This window comes from Accipiter gentilis, chromosome 13, assembly GCF_929443795.1.
Source record: "Accipiter gentilis chromosome 13, bAccGen1.1, whole genome shotgun sequence".
Classification (NCBI taxonomy): domain Eukaryota; kingdom Metazoa; phylum Chordata; class Aves; order Accipitriformes; family Accipitridae; genus Astur; species Astur gentilis.
Genome location: NC_064892.1, coordinates 7,179,767 through 7,203,340, shown reverse-complemented (window position 1 = coordinate 7,203,340; position 23,574 = coordinate 7,179,767). Strand labels below are relative to the sequence as shown.

The 23,574-nt window shown below is 38.1% G+C and overlaps 1 protein-coding gene and 1 non-coding gene across 2 annotated transcripts in view; one reads left to right on the top strand and one right to left on the bottom strand.

Annotated features, from left to right (window-relative positions):
• The window catches only part of GPC6 (glypican 6), a 777,853-nt gene that overhangs the window by 545,451 nt on the left and 208,828 nt on the right, over nucleotides 1-23,574 (top strand). The window lies entirely within an intron of this gene.
• On the bottom strand, nucleotides 12,304-12,492 carry LOC126045275 (U2 spliceosomal RNA). Its single transcript, XR_007508051.1, has one exon. It is a non-coding gene; the product is annotated as a U2 spliceosomal RNA (small nuclear RNA).

Sequence of the window (23,574 nt, the reverse complement as noted above, 5' to 3'; positions counted from 1 at the left end):
TAATTGTTCCCTAACCCATTCTTGGTGCCTAATGGACCTCCTGCTACCTTAAAACATAATGAGCACTAACATCCCCGTCCCCCAGCAAAAAAACTCTTTATGTATGTACAAGATGTGTGAAAACAGCAAGGAAAGAGTTGTCAAAAGAGCATTCAGAAGTTTCAGTTCTGCTACCAGACTTGGAAGAGGGCTTTTCACAGGAGATCCTCTTGGTTTCAGACTGGGACAGGCAAGAGGGGTGGGGTTCTTTAATTTGGACAGAGAGAGATGAAAGAGGTTGTAGACAAAAATGGCTGTGTAAGTCTGCACACACTCCAGCCAAACTACTCACCCCTACAACTATATAACAGTTTCACTTCTCTGTAAGCTGTTTTTTTGCTTCTTGTTGCATTCCCATACTATTGTCATTGATCACTTACCTCCTATATATGTAATCACTTCTTCTGCCGCTTTATTTCTCTCCTTTTTCAGGGATTTTTTATGACATTTGTGGCATCACAAATGGTTATATCACTCTCAAAAACACTTTGCCTCTATGCATTATAGTAGCCTCTATTATATTACAGTTCATTGCACTCTAAAAGCATAAAAGCTTTCAAGGCAGTTGACTCTGTTAAGGTTGCATTTGCCTATTGCACCAGACATCGTACACTTACAGGATAAAGCAGCAGATAAGTATTTAGACTGAAGTGGTCTTCCTCTTTCTCTAACTTTATGTGATACTTCTATTGAATATTTTCTCAGTTGTCTAGAGGAGTTTCTATGTGTTATTCTTGGTTGTGGTTTTGCACCTTGAAATAATGATCCTATTTTGAAATTCTATAAAGCATTCATTTTTTTTTCAGTGGATAAAAATTACCTACTGGAAATTATTTTTTTCTCTAGTTTGTTTGTTTGTTCATTTGTTTGTTTTATTACAGGAGCCTGATGATAAGATCTTAACCCCATATTTAGATTCTTAAGTTTAATCACCTAGTTTTCAGAAGGGCTAAGCAGACAGTCTGTTCCATGCAAGTTAACAGGATTTGTTAGATGCCTGGTCATTTTGAAAATAACCAAAGACTCAACTTTGTTACAGGTTCTTAGTTGGGTTTGTCGTTGGTTTTTTTGAAACCTTGGCCCACATACATAGCTGAATTTCTCACAGAAATTAGGAGTTGTAATTTTCTGTATAGCTTGTAATTTATCATCTGTTTCTCTTAGCGCCCACCTTGTGCTCATCATTTACAAATGATAATCAAAAAAGCACAAAATTTGGCATCAAGTATAAAGAAAATAAAATTTAAATTAAATAACACTGGAGGGAAACTGTTATCATGCCAGAAAATGCAAAGAAATTGGACCTGTTAAATGAGATGAACTAAATATATACAGTAGCACTCTCCAGACAAAGCTCAAAATTTGCAAATCCTTTTTCTTTTCTTTGAAATATAGGCATATTTCACTTCAACAGAGAGATGTGCCTTTTCATCTTCTTTATGGGGTGTCATATGCATTGTCTAATGTAAATGAAAAATTGTACCATGTGGGTTCAAAATTCCATTTCCTTTCCTGCACATGACATCTTTGCTTCTGAAATCTAATGCAAATAAATAATGGTATCAATGAAAAAGAGCAATCAACACACAAAAAAAAAAGGGGGGGGGGGGGATAGGTGGTCAGAATGTGTATGAGGAAAGGCATCTTCATGACTTTAAGAAACAATAGGACTGCTTTGTCCAATACTGAGGATCTACCCCCCTTTGACTCAGGAGGGACTTCTTTAATTATTTAGAGGTCAGTTTTAACAGCTTAGGTAAATTTCCAATTGGAGGTGGCAGTCTGGCTCTTGAGGCCAGGTGATGTCTTCCTATCAAGTTTACATGGGTCAGGATTTCATTTCTAGAAGCTGTTTGTTACTTCTGGTGGTTTTCATCTTCTATGAGTATGAGGACTTCACGTTACACCTGTAGCATGCAAATACTACCATCGGGGTTGTGGTTTTCTTTCAAAACCTGTGTCCTCTCTGTTACAACTGTTTCTGTTCTACATGGGATGCTTATGAGATGTGAGTGTTGGTGTGTAAAGTATAGCTGTTACTTTAGTGGCTTGGAAGGTATTGTCACTTGGGAATCAAACACTTCTAACCTGTAAAAGGGCTGGGCTGGTCACATGTTAGGTGTTTTTCTACTTCTTCTCTTAGGATTTCTCAATTATTTTTGCAACTGCTTCCAGGTTAATTATCTTTGAATCAAGAAGTTGAAGTTGAAGGTGTGATTTCAGTCACATCTCGTTTAGCTTCCAGACCCAATGAAGACTTCTGTTGCAATGCCACTCTTGGCATTAACTTATGTCTATGCTCAACCTCAAGCTTTCAGCAATAGTTCATGCCAATCCTAGAAAAAGGGCTCACTCAAAACAGTGGTCCGTTGCCACCGAAGCAGACTGTCTGATGACTCTGCCACAGGGATACCTCAATCAGGGCAGACTGCTCTGAGAACAACTGGTTCAGCCTCAGTGATGTCCCTAAGTGCAAATAAAGTATTGACTTTTATTAAGAACTAGCCTCACTTTTCTCTTCAGATGTGAAAAGTCCAGCTTTATGGCTAATCTTCTTTGAGCATGGCCATCAAATTCATGTCATAAACATAGAGCAATTCAGACACTGGCAGCTGTGTACGAAGTGAGCCAACTGTGCATTCGCGGCATTTCGATGTCTGGCAGAGCTTGCCCTAAGTTTTCTGTCATGGGCTTGCAGTTTTTTAAATCTGCTGTTGTCATGGGCTAGCCTGCTTATACAGCTGCTGCATTTTCTTCATTATCACTCTCATTCTTCTTCACTCTCATTAAATGGCTTCCAGGCATTGTAACTGCACATTAGCTTGCAGGAGAGCTCTAGCTCTCGTAAGGGAACCCAGAGGTGTGTAAACCCCGTGAAGAGAGCAGTAGATTTATTTCAGTGAACCTGATCTTCTGGCCACATGCAAAAAAAGCAGTGCAGGAAGGAGAGCTTTTCAGTCACTGGAGGTTAAGCCGTCCCTTAACATTTCCTGAAAAAGGACAGACTTACACTTTATTGTCTTCAGTGAGCAGTTCATTTTTGTATCTGCAGAATTAGGATAATGGAGATAACAATGTGAATTTTAATTTAGAGTTTGTGAGGCAGAAGATATAGTGCTCAATTCCACATAAATGCTTAGATGAAAAATAAAAGCATGTAGCAAGATAGAATTTATATTTCCATATATGATAATCAGAAAGTTTTCGCAGTCAGGTTTCTGCTGTTCATCTTTTAAAAAATATTTTACTAGCTGAAAGTTTATAGCAGAAGAATTATTATATGTTTAGAGAAGCTTGTTTAACATGAAATCTCATTTGAGAGAATAAATCCTTTCTGTAAAATTAAAGTTGAATGTCATGTCAGTTTCATAGATTTTTCTATTATGATTATCTTCATTTACTTTTCACGGAGTTAGCGTATATATCACAATGGGAAAATAGACTCCGGCACCTATCAGTGGTAGAAGAAATGCACTTACAGGAGACAATAACAAAGATTCATAAGGAACTGCAGTAGCACATTTTATACAAATGGTCTTTCTGTAAGTTTGTTGCTTCTTGCTGAATAGTAGACATTAACTGCAAGGCATGGCTGGCTTCATGAAGAGTTCTAGGAAGGCTTGATTCATTGTTGTGACTTTATTAATAAGAAATTGTGAACCTGAATTAACCAACCAATTTAGGTAAGACCATCTGTTGTCTAATAAGATGTGACTGTAATTTGAATAGTGGTTTTGTAATAAGTGTATTATGGGATGAAGGACAAGCAGATATTAGCTTTGTGTCATTAGCTTCCAGGGAAAAAAAATGTAGTTCATTTGCCAGTATGCAACATGGACTGTTTTTTTCTTTAACTCTTAGCTCATCCTGTGTACAAGTAGACCCCCCTGTCTCTATCTTCTGTACCATATAATAATGTCAAAACCAAAAAGAAAATGGGGTATGATGCACCTTTTGGAGCACTCTTGTGGTCGCTCATTAGTGGCAATAAATCTGTTTTGTTCTTGATTGATTCTCCTTTGTGCTACTAGATACCCTGACTGCTGTGAAGATGAAATGGCAAGCACTAGCTTATCACCATGATGTCAGTGTTACTCAGTTTTGCTTTGTTTAGTTGCCCTCTCTGGGCTAATACAAGAAGCTAATGTCAGCTAAGTACTGAGAGTGCTAGAAAATGGTCCTTTTTATGTTTGGATGTTTGGCAATAAGAAAATGGACAAAGCGCATGTAATGCTGACTTGTCAGCTCAAACTCTCCCAACTCTTAGGTTTTTATATGGCTGTTAAATAATACTGTAGAGTAGATTAAGCTTTACTACTCACTATCATACTTTTATTAAACCTCTAAAATGGAATTTTACAGAAGCATTGTCTAGTTAAGTAACAAGGATAAACCTTTTCTTTGGTCATACAAAACCAGGCATTAATCCATATGCATGAAGATTAAGGCAGAAATAAGGGCAGATCTATATGGCAGTGACTTTTCTAAAAACACATTTAGAAGAAGAGTGTTGTATATTTTGTACCAGTTTCTTGTTGAGCTGTTGCCTCCTCTTGTGTCTGAGTTTCCTTGAATACAGGAAAGCAAAACAAATCGTTAACAAGGAATATAGTACTATTAATTAGAAGATTGTGCTAAAAATGTAAATTATGCTGGATGAAACACAGCTTTTCAAAAATTTGTTCATGTGCCCTTAGGACTCTGTCAGTTGGAGTATTCAGTAGATCCTGGACAGCTGAGTTCCTATTTGCTTAGTTCTGCAAGTTTAAATTTAGAAAATGAAATTAATAATGAGTATTGGGAAACTCCACAAAATAAAAGAGACTAGAGTTTTACGGTTGGTATGACGTTGGCTTGTGTGTGATACTGTGGGTGTTGGATGTCAACACAGCAGTACACCCTGGAGTGGTCATGGCTACCAATATGTGAGTAGCACCAAGTTCTTGAGTCTCTTAATAAGTGCCCTTCCTTCCTTTATTTATCCTATTTATCTACACTTCCAAACTGCCTGAAACAGTAGCACAATATATTACAAGATAAAACTGCTATGAAAAAAACTCATGAGGGAAGCCTAAACGTACAAGATACTAAACTTCCTTTCACTCCTTATAACTGAGTTCCTCACTGTGGATATTACGATGTGAAAAATTGTGTCAACGTGTTTTGTGCTTCCAAGTTTCACAACACAGGAGCGTAAACCAGCAAACCATACTAAGCTCTTCGATCTCCCTTTCTCTCTGCTCTATTGGTGCCGTCTTTACAGGCTGAACACTGAGCTTCAGGGACCGATGCTGACCGAAAACAAAGGCACCTTTTAGGTAAAGAGCTGGCGATCCCACTCCCCAGTGAGAGGCAGAAAGCAATCCAGTATCTTCCTGAAAACAACCTGGCCAGGTCTGGCACCAGGACGGAGGTGGGCTGTACTCTGTAGAACCATGAGGCCTTCCATGGACCTCAGCCCCAGAAGGCAGCGAGGGGACACAGCTCCAAAGGCCAGGGTGCTTCTAAGCCTCCAGGAAAGCAAAGGATCCAAAACTGAGTCTTTTAATAAAAAGATCCAGTTATTGTATTGACTTTTTCAGAGAGGGAGGATAATGAGTTTTCTGTGGAACTTAATGAAGTATCACCACAGAAGAAATTACATAATATGAAATCTTTAGACAGGATTGAAAGAGCACGTTTTGTATTTCCAGAACAGTAAAGATTCATTGCGGCTTCTCATTTCTTTAACAAACCCTGAAGTGAAAATGCTGTCTCTCCATAAATCCCAGTCTATCAGTCTGGACAGGGAGCTGCTTTATGTTTGCATTCATACAGTTTTAAAGCTGTAAAATAGTATCCACAGAATTTTCTGAAGCAATTCATTTTTTAGTAAATCTGTAAAGAGATGTAAGGAGCAGGAAGCCTTTTGTATTTGCAGGAGTACAAAGTATCAGCCAGCAAGTACAATCCAGGCAAAATGAAAATGTATTGCACATGCTGATCATTGACTTGCAGAAGATCAGAAGGTTCTTTGCACATGAAAAAAAAAAAAAAAAGAGATACACATCAACAATAGGCCCAAAAACTTACAAATAATATTGCAACATTTTAGTCATGTTCGATTTGTTTTCTTTGTATCTGTGTATGTTGTTTTTTCTAGCACATTTTTGCATTTATGACTAAGATCAAAATGCAGTATTTACTTCCAAGGAATATGCAAGGCTTCAAGTAAAAGGAAATTGTTTTTCAGCAAGGCTCAGATAAGTTAAACATGAAAGAGTTTTCATTATACTGTGGAAGATACTTTGGGGCAAGGATTATTACACTTTTTGCACCTTTTAGAATTGAAGATCATGTCTTCTGTATGTGAATTCTACTGAATACGATTAATCCATGAAAGCAGCCATTGAAGCCTTTGGAGAGGGGAAGGGGAAAAAAAAAAAGTTTCTCTTTTAAAGCCAAGGTTATAGTCAAGGTTAATTCAGGGTGTCACGAAAGTGTGACTGTGACAAGATTTAGTGACGATGTAAGGGCAAATTAATGCAAGATCAGTGGCCTGACTATTGATTCTTATCATGGGATCCTGCTGAAATGAAGTCATTATTTAATTACATTTTTACTTACACTATAAATGGTTCCCAGAATAGACTGCACTCGATTTTGATGTCTGCAGCTCCATCTTCACTTTTCTTTTGTGTTCATAAGTGAGTAGGGAATGGGAATAAGCACTCAAGAAAATTTTCATTTATTATACTTCACATGCAGTCATTTTCCCACAAAAAACAAGCAAGCAAATGTTTTTATTCTTCCATTCAGAATAGTCTGTGATATCAAAATAATTCTAAGTACAGGAAACATGTCTTGAAACCTCTGAAGATTTTCAGATCAAAATGTCTCTAAATTTCATTCAAACAAATCAGTGTTCAAATGGTCTTCTTGAGTGGTTTAAAGATGTTTTTTTCACTGTCTCTAGAAGGAGGCTCTAAAGTCACTGTTCATACTAAAGCAAGTAACTTAACTGGGACCTACAAGAAATTAATAAGTACTTTATTGGAACTTAAGATACTACACCAAGGGCTTTGCTATAGAAATCTATTAGGAAAGATCAAGCATCTATAAAATGACACCAACATTTCCTGAACAATCAAAATTACATTGTTTTCCTATTGTATTTTTCATTGTCTCTATGCTAAATCAGGCCTATTTGGCAAATTTGTGACTAATAAAAAGTTATCATTAATTCAGGTTTAATTTGTCTTGTGGACCAAGCCCCACATTTTGTCAAATTACACAGATCTGAAGACTCAACAATTAAGAAATTGTAACTGGCTGTCATTATAATGTTATTGTCTGAAAAATAATATGTAAAAATGGGCAGAATTCACATTTTAAATGCAGGATTATGTTTGTTGGTTTAGAACATGGAAGCATCTAATTCTGTGCTTGTATAATACATAGTACAGTGCAAACAGTCTTGCTCAGGACAAGAATCCTAAATAAGTAAAAAATGTATTGAGGCAAAAATCACAACTCAGTGGAACTCAACTTTCATAAAAAGTTGATGAGAGATTTAGTTTCCAATCAATCAAATAAAGGGAGCAAAATTGACTTTCTTGTTTTGGATTGGAGTAATAAGTAAAACCAATCTGCAGAGTTTAATCTGATCCTCATTGTATCCCACCATATTTATGAAAACTTCATCTCCACAGCCTCTTTTTTTTCTGGTATACTGTATTTTTACATTGTTTTTAAATAAAGGAGAAATAAACCCACATAATTCACAGAACATAAAAGATAATAAATGTAATGCATGAAACAAACACAGCCTTCTGCAAGACAATGTACTGTAGTCTTACAGCCAAGTGTTGTTTAGCCCATGGTGTGGACTTTTCTCCTGCAAATGTTAGTCTCTTTTAAAAACTTCTCCTAAGAGGGAGAGAGACATAAAAAGTCAGTGTATTAGATGAGTAAGTAATGTAATAGCTTCCTGTAATAACTATCTCTAGTTGCTACTTACTAATCAGACATTCAAAAAATAAATAAAATGCAGTGCATAAGCAGTTTGCTTGCTAGTTCAGTATCATGTGATTAGCCATTAAATGATAATATAGCAAGATCATTATGTTAAAAACCAGAAGATTAAAGAAATTTCTTTTGTCTCTCATGCACATATGTTCATAAGTAGTAGTGTTAAAATTTTCACATTTTCAACTACTACAGAGGGAATATATACATCTAAATTAGAGAGATAATATATAAAGGGTTTTGTTAACGCTTTTCCTCTGAATGAAGAAATCCAGCTATAGTGAAATTATTTCTGGTTCAGCTTGTCTTTCAGTGCCCTTGACAAATATAGGGTGAGAGAGAGAGAGAGGCTGCTTTCTGTGCTTCAAAATTTCAGTCTTGGCTCAATGTGTTTCTTTTTGTCAAGCCATATTTATTTATTTTTTTATTTCTTAACCTTTCCTCATCGTAACAGGTGCCCAGCAGTTGTTTTCATCCAATCTCTAGCAGCAGCAATGTCACTGATCTCACCATTTTGTAAGTGTGTTCACACAACCAGTCAGAAGCGTGGTGGGTAGAAGGGGAAATGGCAACGTGGCTTGTTACGGGCCAGTTATAGTAGTAACCCACTTCCAGGAGTCATTTCGTACAAGGAAATATTTCTGCAGCATTATTTTGTGCTTTGTTATGCCAATGTTATTTGCCAAAGCTGTCTTTGGGTGTTATACATGCGGTTGTAGCCAATGGACAGAAGAAGAGCAGGATCAACTCTGGTGTTTTGGCACATAGCAAAGGCCAGGTCTGGGACACCCGACCTATCCTAATCCTGTTACTAAAACCTGACCTTTCTATATAAAGAAAAAAAAATCAGCCACCCTCATGGCTCTATTTTCTCTTCTCCTTGAAAGCCCAGATATTCTCTTACACAAGGAGAAAAGGAACAAAGTCTGGGTGAAATGTGTTTCTGAGGTTGGAGGATAGTCAACAACCCACTGACCAAGACAGCAAAGAATAATACAGGAAAAGTGAAGGCAAATATATATAGTGTTTGGTGTCAACATTAAAACAACTCCAGCTTTTTAATTTGTGCAGATTATAATAATTTCCTGATTGTTCTAACTAAAATCTGAGACACATATACCTACTTACATCTAAGATTGACTAAGCCCTGTGTTTGTTTTTCTCCATTATCTCTAAAAGAGTTCCGAATAACTACATCAGATGTTGATGCCTAAATTGTAGATTTATATACTTAAGTGAAATTAAACCCACATCTGTCTAGCTCAAAATTGATGGTAGGAATGGTCCATTCATCTGCTGTGAACCACAGGACCGTATCCACAGTGAACGAGCTGTTCCGGGGCATGGCCCAACATAACCACTGTTCACACCATCCCACTTATGAAAGGTGCTTCAAGTGCTGAACATTTTCAGGTTATTTTTGTGACCCAAGGACCAGGCCCCACGATGAGGACATGTAAAGTTTTCTTTTGCTTTTGACTTTTTCCTGGGTGTTGTATGTTGTGTTCTTCTGTTCTGGCTGCGCTGGTTGCACAAAAGCATCTGAGCATGCTCAGGGCAAAAGGCTTCCAGCACTGGGGGAACAGAGATGGGAGACACTCAGCAAGATGGGGAGCGATGCTGCAAAAAAAAAATCAGATGCAATGAGGGAATGCTTTCCTGTGGACTAAGGGGAGACCTTATCACTTTCTACAACTACCTGAAAGGTAGCGAGGTGGGTGTCAGTGCCTTTTCCCAAGTAACAAGTGATAGGATGAGAGGAAATGGCCTCGAGTTGCGCCAGGGGAAGTTTAGATTGGATATTGGGAAAAATTTCTTCACCAAAAGGGTTATCAAACATTGGAGCAGGCTGCCCAGGGAAGTGGTTGAGTCACCCACCATCCCTGGAGGTATTTAAAAGACGTGTAGTTGTGGCGCTTAGGGACATGGTTAGTGGTGGACTTGGCAGTGGTAGGTTAACGGTTGGAGTCGATGATCTTAAGGGTCTTTTCCAACCTAAATGATTCTATGATTCTATGACTAGTTGCAACGAGAAATCAATTTTATACTTGCTAGACTAAGTCAGAAAGAAAGTTTAGACTTTCAACTGATAGCAACTATTCCTTACCTATGCTCTTTATTCTAGAACGTTTGCTAGCATGGAAAACTTCACATTAGAAGTGTTGTTTTTGTAAGCTCTAAAAACTGTTGAAGTTCACGTCTCTTTTCCTTTAGCCTGTTTCTTTTTTAATGTTGCTTGTTTAAGGTCCCTTGAGATGATAGAACAGTGTCTATCAAACAAAACTTTTGACAAATCTCAGCTTATTTTATGTGATTATTTGTCTGTGGGCTGTTCATGGTATATATAGGTTTGTGGGACTGTGGATTGCGGTGTAGAGTGGTGGTGGCAAAATAAGGTGTAAAATAAGCAATGACAGTGAAAAAGTACTACTTTTATACCATGATTTTTCTCTGTGAGCTGGAAAACTGTCTTTTGATGAGAGAGGAGCAAACTGGATGTACCCAGTTGAAACTGACCTCAATAATTAATTTCGAGGCCATCCATCAAATGGTATTTTACTGAAATGGGGAATCAGCAGGTGATCCCAGTTTGCTTCTTGGGCCAGAGATACCCATGCTGCAGAATCCAGTTACTGTTGACTTTAATTGGTTGTTATGTTTAAAGTATCTTATATAGAGATTCTGAAAATCAAGTAAGCATAAGCAAATTTACTCTTTCTCTTGCTCTGGAAGAAATCCTTTAAATCCAGGCAGTGGATGGGATGTCCAGGAGACCTTGCACAGCTGTGAACCTCACTGCACTTGCCCATGTAAATAAAAATTGGAACCTTGGTAGTTGTCAACGCAGCATCTATTCCATTCATTCTGCTGCTGTTCAAGAAAGAAAACCAGCTATCTTCTACCCTCTAATTTTTCATTAGAAATGTTTCAGCAGCATTATAAGACATAAATCTTTAAGAACTAGTATTCTGCTTAGGACATTTATTTCCAGAGATACTGTCGGAAACAACGTACTCTTTGCTGAATGGACAGGCACAGTGAAATTGTACTTTTTAAAGACGGTTTGTGGTATCTGGACCAAAGTTGTCAGGTTCAGAATCTGTTTCAATATCCACCTTTAGATACACAGGACATTTTCAAGTTTGTGGTGTTTCTCATATCCACTGGAAAATTTCGCCTCTCTGTCAAAGTTTTACAGTAGTGCTAACTTCATAGTGATATCCCTGTTGTCTTCTTCACTGAGGGTGGATGATATTACTGCACTGATGAGGAAATCTCTCCCAACTTATGAAATACCTTTGTGTTCTGGACATGACTGAGACTTTCCTTACTTTTAAAAGGTTTGGAAAGAGGTTGTGGTAGTGTAGCTGACAGTTCATCCATACTGGAGATGGTAATGATGAGACATCTTTCAGCAGGCATTATAAATGGATATCTGGCATTGAGAGTGCCTTTATGGTTTGAGCATGTTTATCCTTGTGGTTCTGGAAACCAGACCACGAGGTGGATTATATTGCTGCATATAAATTGTATTCCAGCATGTTTTATAAATCAGGTGGCTTAATCAGATAAAGACAAATGGCAATGAAATAGCTTAAATACAAATTTACTGCCAGGTAGCCAGTATATGGTGCTGTATTTTACTTTTACTGGATTTTCTGACTTAGCTGGCAGTAAATTCAGTCACTTGCCAATTAGAGACATGGGTCAAATTGTCTTTCAGTCTAATCTGTGTGGTCCTTTCAGGTTCAACATGAATGGGGGGTTTTGCCATCTAGCAAGGACTGACATCTTATTTAACAAGCTATAGAACATCTATCACTTTGTTAAAGGAGAACTTGGCATGCTGGGGAAAAAATACAAAAATCCTTACCCTGGTCTGGCTGCAGGTGTATTCAGGACGAGTTCAGTCCACAGCACAATTAAGTCTGTTCTAACTTATTTTGGAAAGTCTGTGAAAGTCTGTTGGGAAGACTGACACCACCAGGGACAAGGGCAGTCACAGTTACAAGCGTTCCACGTATACACTGTGTCTCTGACCCAAGATTTCAGGAATTCTCCATGAAGAGCATAGCTGCAGTGGCTGCATCAACCCCATGGAGTACACAGGCTCAGCGGGGTGGGTGGTGTTGTAGCCATTGATTGCATCACCAGAAGATTTGTGGAAACACCACGGATCCATATTCCACCTAAAAAAAAGACCAAAGCACAGAGGGTGGTTTCATGCCAAGGTATCACCTCCTGACACACAGTCATGGTGTGGCCACGGTCCCTGGAAGCACTGCGGTTTTGGGTTGATGCATGAAGTGGATGGAGGAAGCAGTTACTCCTTCCCGTGCCCTCCAAATCCATTTAATAGAAAATCTTCAAGCTGAGAATGTGTCAGATATTAAAGTGATAAGAAAAGATGATGCACTTGATCTTAGTCAACAGCTGGGAAGTATGCATCTGGGACAGGGGCTTCAGCGCGTACTGCAGAGCACTTCCATCCCACTGAGGACGATACGGGATCAGTGCTTTCAAGGGCTGTTGACAGATCTAAACCATAACACATAAATGAGTGATTTCTGCACTTGAGAAAGTGAGAACTGTAAATCAAGAAAATTACAGTAGTTTGTAGTGATAACTGAAATTGTTGGAATTTAAGCTACTATGGCAAAATGTCTGAGCAGAAGAAGATAATCTTAGGCTATATTTTTTCCCAGTTTAGTATCTTCTTTTAATTTTCATATTCATAGATCTGCTGCCTTTTAGGTCCTAGTCAGTCCAACACAGAGTGCATTTTCTTTCTCAGTTTTGGATAAAGAAAAGAAAATTTAAACAACAGCTTACCTGCTGATAATTTATGAGGAACAAAATATTAAAATGAATGTTTTCATAAGCTTGTAGACTCTACTTCTGTTTGGTATATCAGTCTAAAATTCATGGTAGAGTAAATGAAGATTTAATAGTAAATTTCACAGTTAGTCTATCTCTAGATAAAAGGAAAAACGAAATCTGATTGTCAGATATATTTTTATAGCATAGGTTTTGATCTGCTTCCTCCAAGCGTGAACAAATAACCAGTTTAAACTCAACAAATTTTCTTTCATTGGGTACTTGCTTATTTTGAACGAATGCTACACTGTCCTTACTTTCCATTAGCATATTTTCCAAAAATTATACTACCTAAGCTATAATTTTATAATACTAGGTATAACAGAGGCATTTTGCTGTTGCAGTTTACCCTTCTGTTAACTATCAGTGAACAAGACAATGCATCTAATTTTACTCCATGATTTTAGTTTTTGTATATTTATGTGGACATGAGAGTGAAGGGGGAAGAAGTTGGATCTTTTACACAGGACTAGTTTGTTTTAATACGATCCGATAAAACATTCTCAGAGAAAATATATACTTGACTTCATATCATACAGTCATCCAGTGCTAGTACTTTGGACCATGTTTTTCTTTAGAGCACAACTCAGAGACAAAACACTGAAAAGAATCCCTGTTCTTACTGTAGGGACATTAATTCCCCTAACTATTCTTGATTTAATCACCTTCCTATGTTTCTCTTACAGTGACTTGGAAGTAGGACATACAGATGCTAGTGAGGATCCCTCTGTTGTTACATTTTGTGTCAGTAGGGATGCAGTTATCAGGAAGGGATTTGAAAGAAAATAAAAGAAGATAAAAGAAAATCAAATAATGCTTAAATGATGGGATGAAGGTGCAAATTTACTTTCTACTGTGCAGTTCCAAAAGCTGCAAGTGCGATACTCAGCAGAAATGTGGGCACAAATCCCATAAACAGGTCATTCCAGACCATAGTCATCATCCCAAGGTGCACTTGAGCATCTGTTAAATATTTTATATATGGTATTTATATTTACAAGTAGCTTTGTGAATATCTAACAAGAGCATTTGAAAGACCATAAAAGAGGAAATGTTAACATGGAGCTATAAGGTGATCTCACATGATTTGGGCCCACATAATGCAGTGGGCATTTATGGATCCTATAAATAGATGTTGAGCTATTTATAAAGCATCCCTCTGCTTCCGTGCTACCCTGAATATATGACCAAGACATTGTGTATTGTATTGAGGAGCCTGTGGTTGATTATTAGAACCCAGCAATGTATCTGACTAGGTCCTTGCTGGGATACCTGAAAGATCTGACACGCTTCTTCACTTTAGAAGTCAGGAAAATAGTTTAAGATGTTCCCTTTCAATCTCTGTACTTGCATATGATCCACACGGACTTTGTTTTACTGTCCTGTCTATTGTGCTCCCTCTTGTGCTTCATTCACATCATGAAATGAAACAGCAGCCTAAGCAAAGTGTTATATTCTGTTGTGTCCCAAAGAACCAAACTCCTGCTTTCTACTGGGCTGGAGGGTCTTCAGCAAATAGTCTTTAAAGCAGGTTTTGCATTCCTTGCTGATGTGATGACTGTATTTTTGTATGCATCTTGTCTCTGACAAGGTGTGACCAGCTTATTGCTAACAATCAGATTTAATGTTTCGTTTCAAAACCCAGCACTCTGTTATTTGGCCTTTTGAATTTCATGAAGAAGGACCAAGAATATGGGCAACTCGAGAAATCATGTTTTGTTTCTATGGAGATTCCTTTGCTATTTTTCCAAATCGCCCAGGGCCGCTTATGGGATTTTACCCTTTGAACTTGCTTGAAAAACGTTCAGTGCAGGAATATGATGAAGCTTATCAAGTAGACAAAGCTATCAACCTTGGAGTTGCCTGCTTTGCTATCTCTACAATTCTATTTCTCTCTCTAGTAGTATACCCTCCTTTTAGTACTAGTCTACCCAGTCCCTACCCTTTAGTCACTGCCTATATGCAGCCCAGACCATTTGCAGGTCATGTGGGAAGGCACCTGCAAGGAATCTTCATATCCTTACTTGCTGTGTCTAAGGGACTGCCATTGTCAACACATTGATCACCTTACTATACATTTTAAAGTGTCTTTTGCATCATGACTCCAGCCGTGTTTCTTAGAGAAGGAAGGAGCTGGAACGTGTTGGGTCGATCTGTTGTCACTTGTCACCTCAAATTATTGCATAACTTAACATTGACCAAGGCTGCCAATATTATGTATGCATTTATTTCTTTCTCATCAGGGCTGGTGTGTTCTTGCTGACACCACACAACTGAGACATCCCACAGCCCTCTGCACCACTCTGAGCTTCATGCCCCTTTTAAGTCAGTGAAACAATTCACAGGTCAGTGAACTGAGAACAAGACTTACTTGAGAGTACTTGTGAGTACTTACGAGTGATCAGGACAGTTTTGCTGCTCTCTCTATTTGAGAGAACTGATTTTCTTCTCAGGTGCTTTTCTGTTTTGCACTGTGAATCACAGATAGGCAGTCAGCAAGACTGCTCTCGGGTATGTAGTATGCATTTCAAGCTTCTCAGGTGTTGTAAGTAGGACTGACTTTGACCATTCTTCACATCATTTTCTTATCCAGGTACTGCTGCACAACATGTCTAACTGCTCAATTCGATCATTATCTCCTGCTGTGGCAGTTCTCTTTTTCTATGTCAACCCTTTCTCAGAGTTTTCCCTCCTGCTTATCTGGGGGTTTCATTTCCAGATTATCAAGGACCTCCTCTTCTATTTCTGATTTATACCCGGGCAATACTTAACCTACTTCTCTGCAACATTTTTTTTTCCTCCCAGTGAGCACAAAGCCACTTTTGCTCGATTATGCAGAGCCCAGTCTGGCATTTTTTTCCTCACCATTCTTTCTTAATGCCTCTTTCAACTTGGCTCTTCTTCTGATTGTTCTACAAGGCACCTGCACATCATTGCTCAGTGACATCCTTCTGCTTTTCTAGTTGGAAAAAACAGTTGATTCTTCTTGCTTAACTTTAAACGTACGCATGAAGATATTTGCACGTGGATTAGTCATTATAGCTTCACAAGAGAGACTAATAAGCATCTATTTTATGTGTTGGTTTTAGGTTGAAGTTAATCTGTTTTGTAAGGGAGCCTAGGTCAGATTTTGATATTTGTGTCTAGCTGAGCAAATCATACTAAGGACCTCTTCTAAAATGCTGGACTTTATGGATCTTTTTCCTCCCCAAATTACTTGAAGTAGCCAGTTTCAGGCGGTTTTCTGACCCTGTTGCTCACAGTCATGTCCTATTCTATTTTCAGCCTTGGAAAATTTAGCACGGGCATTCCTTTTACACCAAGGCCCTCTTATCTGGTGGAGGCTGTAGACTTTTCTACATAAGTCTAGAAGAAATGAGCACGCTCCCTTTTAAGTGAGATGCAGTGGTTCTTTTCTCTGGGATGAAAGCAGAGGAACTACTTTTTTTATTAAGAGAGTGCCTTAAAGTTTATGTTCCAGAAGAGATGGTGGGATTTGAAAAGCCTAACAGCTGTGAGATTCCTTCCTTATTTCTGTGTAACAGAAAACTTCTCATCTCCTGGGAGTGGAAGGAAGAAATTATTTCAACGATTTTTCACCTTAGCTTTGCCCTTGAAATGCTGGGATAATAACAGATGGAATCCATACCTCAAATTCTATTTAATGTGGGCTTACTCTAACAGCAGATGAGAAAGATAAATATTTTTCCAGAAAATTTGCAGGGCAGATTTTTCAGCTCAGTAATATCTCATGGGATGTAAACCCCCATATCCTGGAGTGTTTTCTCAGTTTGCACTGTTTTCAGTCTAAGAAATTCTTGTTTTAATCATATTTATAATCAAACAGCATTTTTCCACCCAGTTTCTTTGAAATTGATTATGTCTCGGACAGGTAAAATGGGATTTAAGAAGAACATTTTAATATTTACATCTGAGCATTCAAACATTTTATTTTGTAAAAACATAAGTTGTAAAAAAAAATTGGGTTTAAAGCATTACTCAAAAGTGATTAAAGAGATAAAAAAATAGCTTTACACCAAATATCCTTGTGACTGCAGATTTTCAAGTGGTTTTCTAAATTTGGATTCTCTCTATTCAGATAATGTGATAAGTAATTTTCCTAGTTTCCTAAAAATAGGAGAAGCTATTCTTTTCCTCTGTAGAGGTGCTGTCTCACCCAAGTAAACATCTGAACATTTTGTCCTTCTGTTTTTTGCCCTTGACTTCTGTGGGGAAATTTTGAAATTCCACAGTTCATCTCTGTAACAATGATTTATGATTTGATGTACAACCTCCTGATGTAATCACTTAGAGACTTGCAGTCTTTATTCTCCTATAGCTAGTTTCAGAATTACATGTTATGTTAACTTAGGCAAGTCACAGATGAGAGTGATACTTATGAGCAGTGTTGAAAAATTCTGGTGCATAACTTTTAAGGTTTTGTCCATTTAAATACCTTTAAAAATTGCTTGTGCGGTTTCATTTTTTCATCTGTAAAATGGAGGAGCAATATTTGTCCACCTTCCAGAACCATACACATGCCGGAATACAACTGTAGACATATTGAGCTGCCCAAATAGTATGAAAAATGGCTCAAATTTTAATAGCTGTTGAAAAGAAATCCGGTTGCCATATTTCTCATGATTTCAAAATCATAGATAATGGAAAAGGACATATCAGCTGGACAAGAACAGTGGCTAAATGTTCCTCTTCTTTTAGAAAAAAATAAAGTGGTTCTTCTGAGTTGCAGTGTGGTGTTTTATGCTGCACAGTTTGTATCAGATAATAAACGCGTAATTTCTTTTTTACATTATAAAACTTTTCTAGGGTTCAACTATATTGCCCTAAAATTGTTTCTAATAGTTTAATGAGCATATTGAACTATAAATTATATATTTTCTGGGAAAATATTTTTAATATGAAAATATTAAAATTAAATTTACCATTTTTTATCTCATCATATTCTTGTGATATACTATCCCAGAATTGTTAGAATCTTCCAGCTGTTTAACTGGCTGTAGTGTTTTATTTTGGTATAATTCAAGCACAAAGTCAAAGACACCAGTCCAAAGCTGTAGTACTCAAACCAGGTCTTCTACTTTTCAGTTATCTGGGATGCTATGAATTGTTAAAAAGATAGCTATTTTTATCTTTAGGAGGTTAGTATTAGACTAGACTTTTGGTTTATATAAGCAAGTATTCTCAAATTGACCTTCTACAACATATATTCCCAATTGAGTATGGCTGATGCAGTATTTCCATTTTTATATCAGATTGTGCTATAAAAGCAGTGAACTGAGATCTTAGCATCTACGAGCCAGACTGAAACAATGAGAAGTACTTCAATAAAGCATTCAAATATCTTATGAATATTTCTACGTAGTTCTAATTAGATACACACAGACACATTTTCAGCTGAAATCTGCTGAAAAGAGCTTGCTTGATATCTAGGTTATTAAATGAAATCAGCAGTAACAGAGTGCTCATGAAAACAGCCAAAATATGGACAAGGAGAAAAATGAATCACTTGGATCCAACAGTAAGCAAATCTTGTATGAAGAAAAGAAAGAGCAAAAGGAAGAAAAACACCATTGCCAGCTAATACTGCTTTCCCCAGTATTAAAAACAAACAACAACAATAAAAATCAATAGGGAGTAATTCTAACATGTTGAGAAGATAGTGTCAAAGATATATGATTAAAAGTAGTGAGTGATTGGACTGAAGTTTAGTCTTTGGACTGAAGTTAATTAAAGATGAAAGGAAAGGAAAAAGGACCTGTAGCTCTTAGAATGGGTGATCCAAAGGTTTGCGGCAATGCAAACCATGTACTTCATGCTACATCTCAGTCTGATGCCAGTTACATCACTGTTACAATAGTTGATCAGAAATGATGTTTTTGTGTTTAGGAAAAGTTTCCTCAGTTCTAGCAGGTTGAATGCAATAATCAGCAAATCTTAAAGGTTTTTCTTCTTCCCTCCCTTCTGAAATCACAAGCATGAACTTCTAATCCTTATGTCCCATTTGATTTTAGATATAATTTTGGATAGAAATACAAGAATTGTACTGTGGAATTTTTTGGACAGGAAGTGCTAGAATTGGACTTTGGAGTTGTCCACAGATATATCAACTTTTTGGTGGAAGAATGGGGGGGGGGGGGGGACTGATACTTTCAGCAGAGTTTGCATTTCTTTTGGAGTTGGTCGGGACATGCCAATGTATTCAAGATCAAACTCTGACCTGGCCACATACGTAAGCATTTTATTGTTATTGCCCTCGTCCTTTTGAAACTCTTGGGATAATTATGCTATGGACAAAATTATACTTGGGAAACTTAGCTCATTTTTCCATCATTAAGTTGTAGATGGACTACACAGAAATCCAAAAAGTGACTTAAGGATGTCAGTTTCCCAGTTTCTCAGACAGTGCATCATGCCTGCGCAGGACGCACATCAGCTTGCTGAGTGGAGAGCTGGATTGTTTAACCAACACACAAGTGCTAAAGACAGGGATTCATTTCAAAACTCTCTCCAAATATGGACCATTTACACGGGATTGCAGGAATACACCTCACCCTCTTGTATAAAGCAAAGCATATGATACCTTGTTTTGAACACCAAATGGGAAGGAAGTAGAAGTTTCCACTTTTTATCCAGCAGCCTGGTTGTTAATGCATTCGTAAAGCTTGTGAGAAATAAAATGCAATTCTCTTCTCCTTCCCAGACTATGGGTTGTTCTAGTGTAGAGGCATTTTAAAACAGTATCTACTTTCTGGGCCAACTGGCTAGAAATCGACTGGGTCCTCCTGGCAGCTTTCCCCCAAGGTCTTCATGCTAAGGAGTGACTCCGTGTGATTCCAAATGGGATCAGTTCCTTTGGGTCCATAGGAAATGTAGGAAGGAGTTGTGTCCCCTGTTGTGGTCTCTGGGGTGGCACTGAGTTTGGATTCCTTTTGCTCATATTTGACAGATTTTATTATGTGCCAAGAAATGACAGGATCCGGACCGAAGTATGGCTTTATGCTGTGAGTTTAGGTACATTCAATATTACTTTGGAAGAATACCGCTACTTTATTACCAGACAACATATACCAACTACTTCAGGAAGAGATCACCTATAAATACAAGTAGAGAAACTGCATGTCAGTACATTTGATCTTTCTAAAGGTGACCAGTTGTTTAATCAGTTTGTCAGATTTTTTTGTATCAGAAAAAATATTTCTGTTTGTTTACCTGACAAAGCCAAGGCTTTTGATTATAAAAACAGGTCAAATACATAACAAAGCAGTCTTTGGAAATGCGGTGTTAGTAGAGAGTACAATTTCATGGCTTTTACCCAAAGAAGTTCTCTCCTCAATTATTTATATTTGCAAGTTCACCATTGCAAAATCTGTCTTCTAGATGAAATAATATTCCTCCTAGAATTTCTGAAGGGGGAAAACAAGTGTTCAGTAATGAAGCCCTTAAGAATCTTGCTTTTGGGGTTTTTTTGCATGTATGCAAAAACATACATTTAGATAAAGTTGAAGCTGTCAGGAAATGTTACAAAACGCAGTAATGTAACATGTCCTGCAGCTACTAGGCTCAATCAAAGCTCAGAAAGGCACTTTTCTGATGTGCTGTATTCCACGTATGCTTACACTAAAATGAAGATGTCCTAGTCAGTAAGGGAGACAGCACGATATAATTAATGACTCCTCTATAGCAGTTTCCCCAGTTATGTCATTGAGTGTGATCTGATTGATTTATAATATATAATTTACATAAGGACTAGTTATTTCTAAACTTTGAAGTCTATGCAAATTTCTCTGCTGCGATTAGCATAGAGCCAATTGCAATGTATTTTAAAAGACAAAAAAAGAAAAAAACACCACCAAACCAGCTATATCCATCCACAAATGTTAGTTTACAGAAAAAATGCTGAAACTCCTGAGCTGAGGAACAGCTATCCTCAGCAAATGAAAGTTTGGAATACTTCTGAATGAAATGAATATCTGCCCTTTGACTGGTCTGCAGAAAAGTATTATTAGGTGTGAGAGACGCTGAATTTTTTTATTTTTTTTAAGATGGGAATGAGAAATGGGCTTTGAAAATACATTTCATATAATTTGCCAGCAGCAAGAAGTAGCAAGCCAATTATAGGTGGTTGAAAATCAACTTTCTGTGATAATCTCTAGATTTCATGTGTTCATAGCTTTCTGAAATACTTATACTCTAAGCTGAATATTTATCATGTTTGGTTTTGTACCAAGAATTCGGAATGTTAGAGTAAAAATCGATTATTTTTTGCATGAAAGTGCAACTTTAGCTGTCATTGAGGGAGGAAAAAGACCTGACTGTATTCTCTGAAAATAAAGATACAGAAAGAACAGCTGAAGCTGAGAATGGAAACTTGGCTGCTCACCGAAGGCTAGATTCACAAAGGCACTTAACTGCTGTAACACAGCATTTAACTTTTAGCCTTCAGACTTCCAAAGTAGCCGAGTTAGTTTGATGTTTCCCTGTGCCACAAGTGGGAAGGGTTGGTCGCCTACAGGTCCATCAGTAACTGCTAAGTGACAGGGGAAGAGGGAGCAAGCTTGAGAACAGGGCTCACCATGTGCTGGGGGCACCGGTTACTTGTCAGCTCTCCTCCTGGCCGTGTGTCGGACCTCTCCCCCTGGCTCTCGCCGTGCAGTGCCTGGGCACTGTTTGGAGGGCAGAGACCACCTCCAGAAAGCTGCATCAAGATACCAGTCTTGTTTTGGTCCCCTCCCTTCTTTCCAACGCTAAGCCAAGTGTAGCCTAAGCACTATCAGACGTAACCTCCCGTCTCACTTCCAAAAATGCAACATTTCATTTTGCTCCCATCGCCTGCAGTACTGCCTTCCTATTATTCCAAACACTTTGACCTGAAACATAGCCACACAAAATAATTATTATGTATTTTAGTCACTCAGGCACCAGGTGGGACCCAGAGGAGACATAGTGCCAAATACTATGTAGTAGTATGGGACGTGGCCAGGTTGGAGCAGAAGGTGCTAGCAGTAAGCAATAGGAATGTAAGCCAGTCCCTGCCACTTGGCCTCAGAGACAGCATCTGATCTGTGCCTGTATTTATTTCAGCAGCATAGCATCTTCCGAAACACAGGTCTGCAACATCCAGCTTGGTCAGCAAGGAGCTGCTTGTGTTGGTCTTTGCCAGGGCTGATACAGATATGTCAGAGGCAGAGAGAGACATGTCAGAGGCTCCTGCAGAAACTTTCTCCATCTGCTTTCTGCTTGGAGTCACAGCTTGGCCTCTTATCTTAAAAAATATTACTACTCTCTGAACAGAAGCAGGCCACCTTCCTTTCTTATAAAATGCTGTTGATGATGCCACCATTTTGTACGGGGGATATTAAAACATTCAGACAAGATATGAGACACCTGCATCCTGCTCATTCTTTTTGAGTGGTAAGACTTTATCCTGACTACTTCTCAGTGGACTGTGTCTGGGAGTACTCTGGTTAAAGCTGTTTTGTAACGCGAGAAGGATCCAAGATTCACCGGGCCACTGTAAATAGGTATTCTACCTGGCCTTTAGGGTCCTGTCCTAGCAGATTGGGCATATGATCTGGACCTCTGGCAGAGAAAGACATGACAGCTAGTTACCTCTCAGACTACACTTGTGATAAAATAAGGCTTGCATAATTATTTATGATATTTGATTTATATAAATATAATATAAAACAGGGATTGTCTTCTCTCCTCTAGCTATGCTTTTCAGGAATGAAATTGCCAGGAAGTTTTTGTGCAAGGTCAAGATCCTATAGGTTTAAGTGCTGTCAGCACAAATACAAAAGTGGGCTTGGGAAGGTGCGGATGGGAGAACATGTGGATTCCAGCTGAACTTAGGCGTCAACCAGGTGCTGATAACCTTGCATCAACAAGACTTCTGGGCCTGGGAAGAAGCATAATGTTAAGCATGAAGGGAACTTTGCTGATAAAACTCTCATGTGCCCACAGATAGAAACATCTCTGGCTTTAAGCAGCAATTTCAAATTTTGAAAAGTCCATTGTTGACCATAAGTATATGTATTCTGCTTATGTCCCGCTTTTTGTGCTAATCTTTGTGTAAAAATGGACGTGTTCTAGGTTTAGAGGTATAAAGATAAAGCAGTTGGATAAGTGACTCTAAAAAGTAGTTCTAAGCAGTGGAAATAACAAAGTCCAGCTTTCCTTGTATTTGGATTTTCTGCTGTTTAATAAGGTGAAATTTCCCCCTGGTGCTTTTTTTAACCCATGGGTCATTCATAGCATCATTCCTCCACGTGGATTCTTTGATATCTGTGAGGAACTGACCTCATGCTTCAGCCTTTTCCTCAATAAAGGCAGTAATAGAGCCTCTCTTCTCTTTTTCTCCCAGCTGTCTATTTTGAAAAAACTTGTAGGATCTTCATGTACTGAGACCTGAAGTCCTCAGTCAAATTTGATTGAAATTGGCTGATGGTTCAAAAGCTATTGGAAAAGGATGGATAAATATACCTTCACACACACCATCAGAGTGTTGTACTAGTGAAGTGCATTTCCCTTGGAAACCAAGGCAAAAATCACTTCTGAGCATACTCAGAAGCATCTGCTGTAACTCTTTAACAGAGCCATTTTCATGTAAAAATGTCCAGTGTAAAGAGT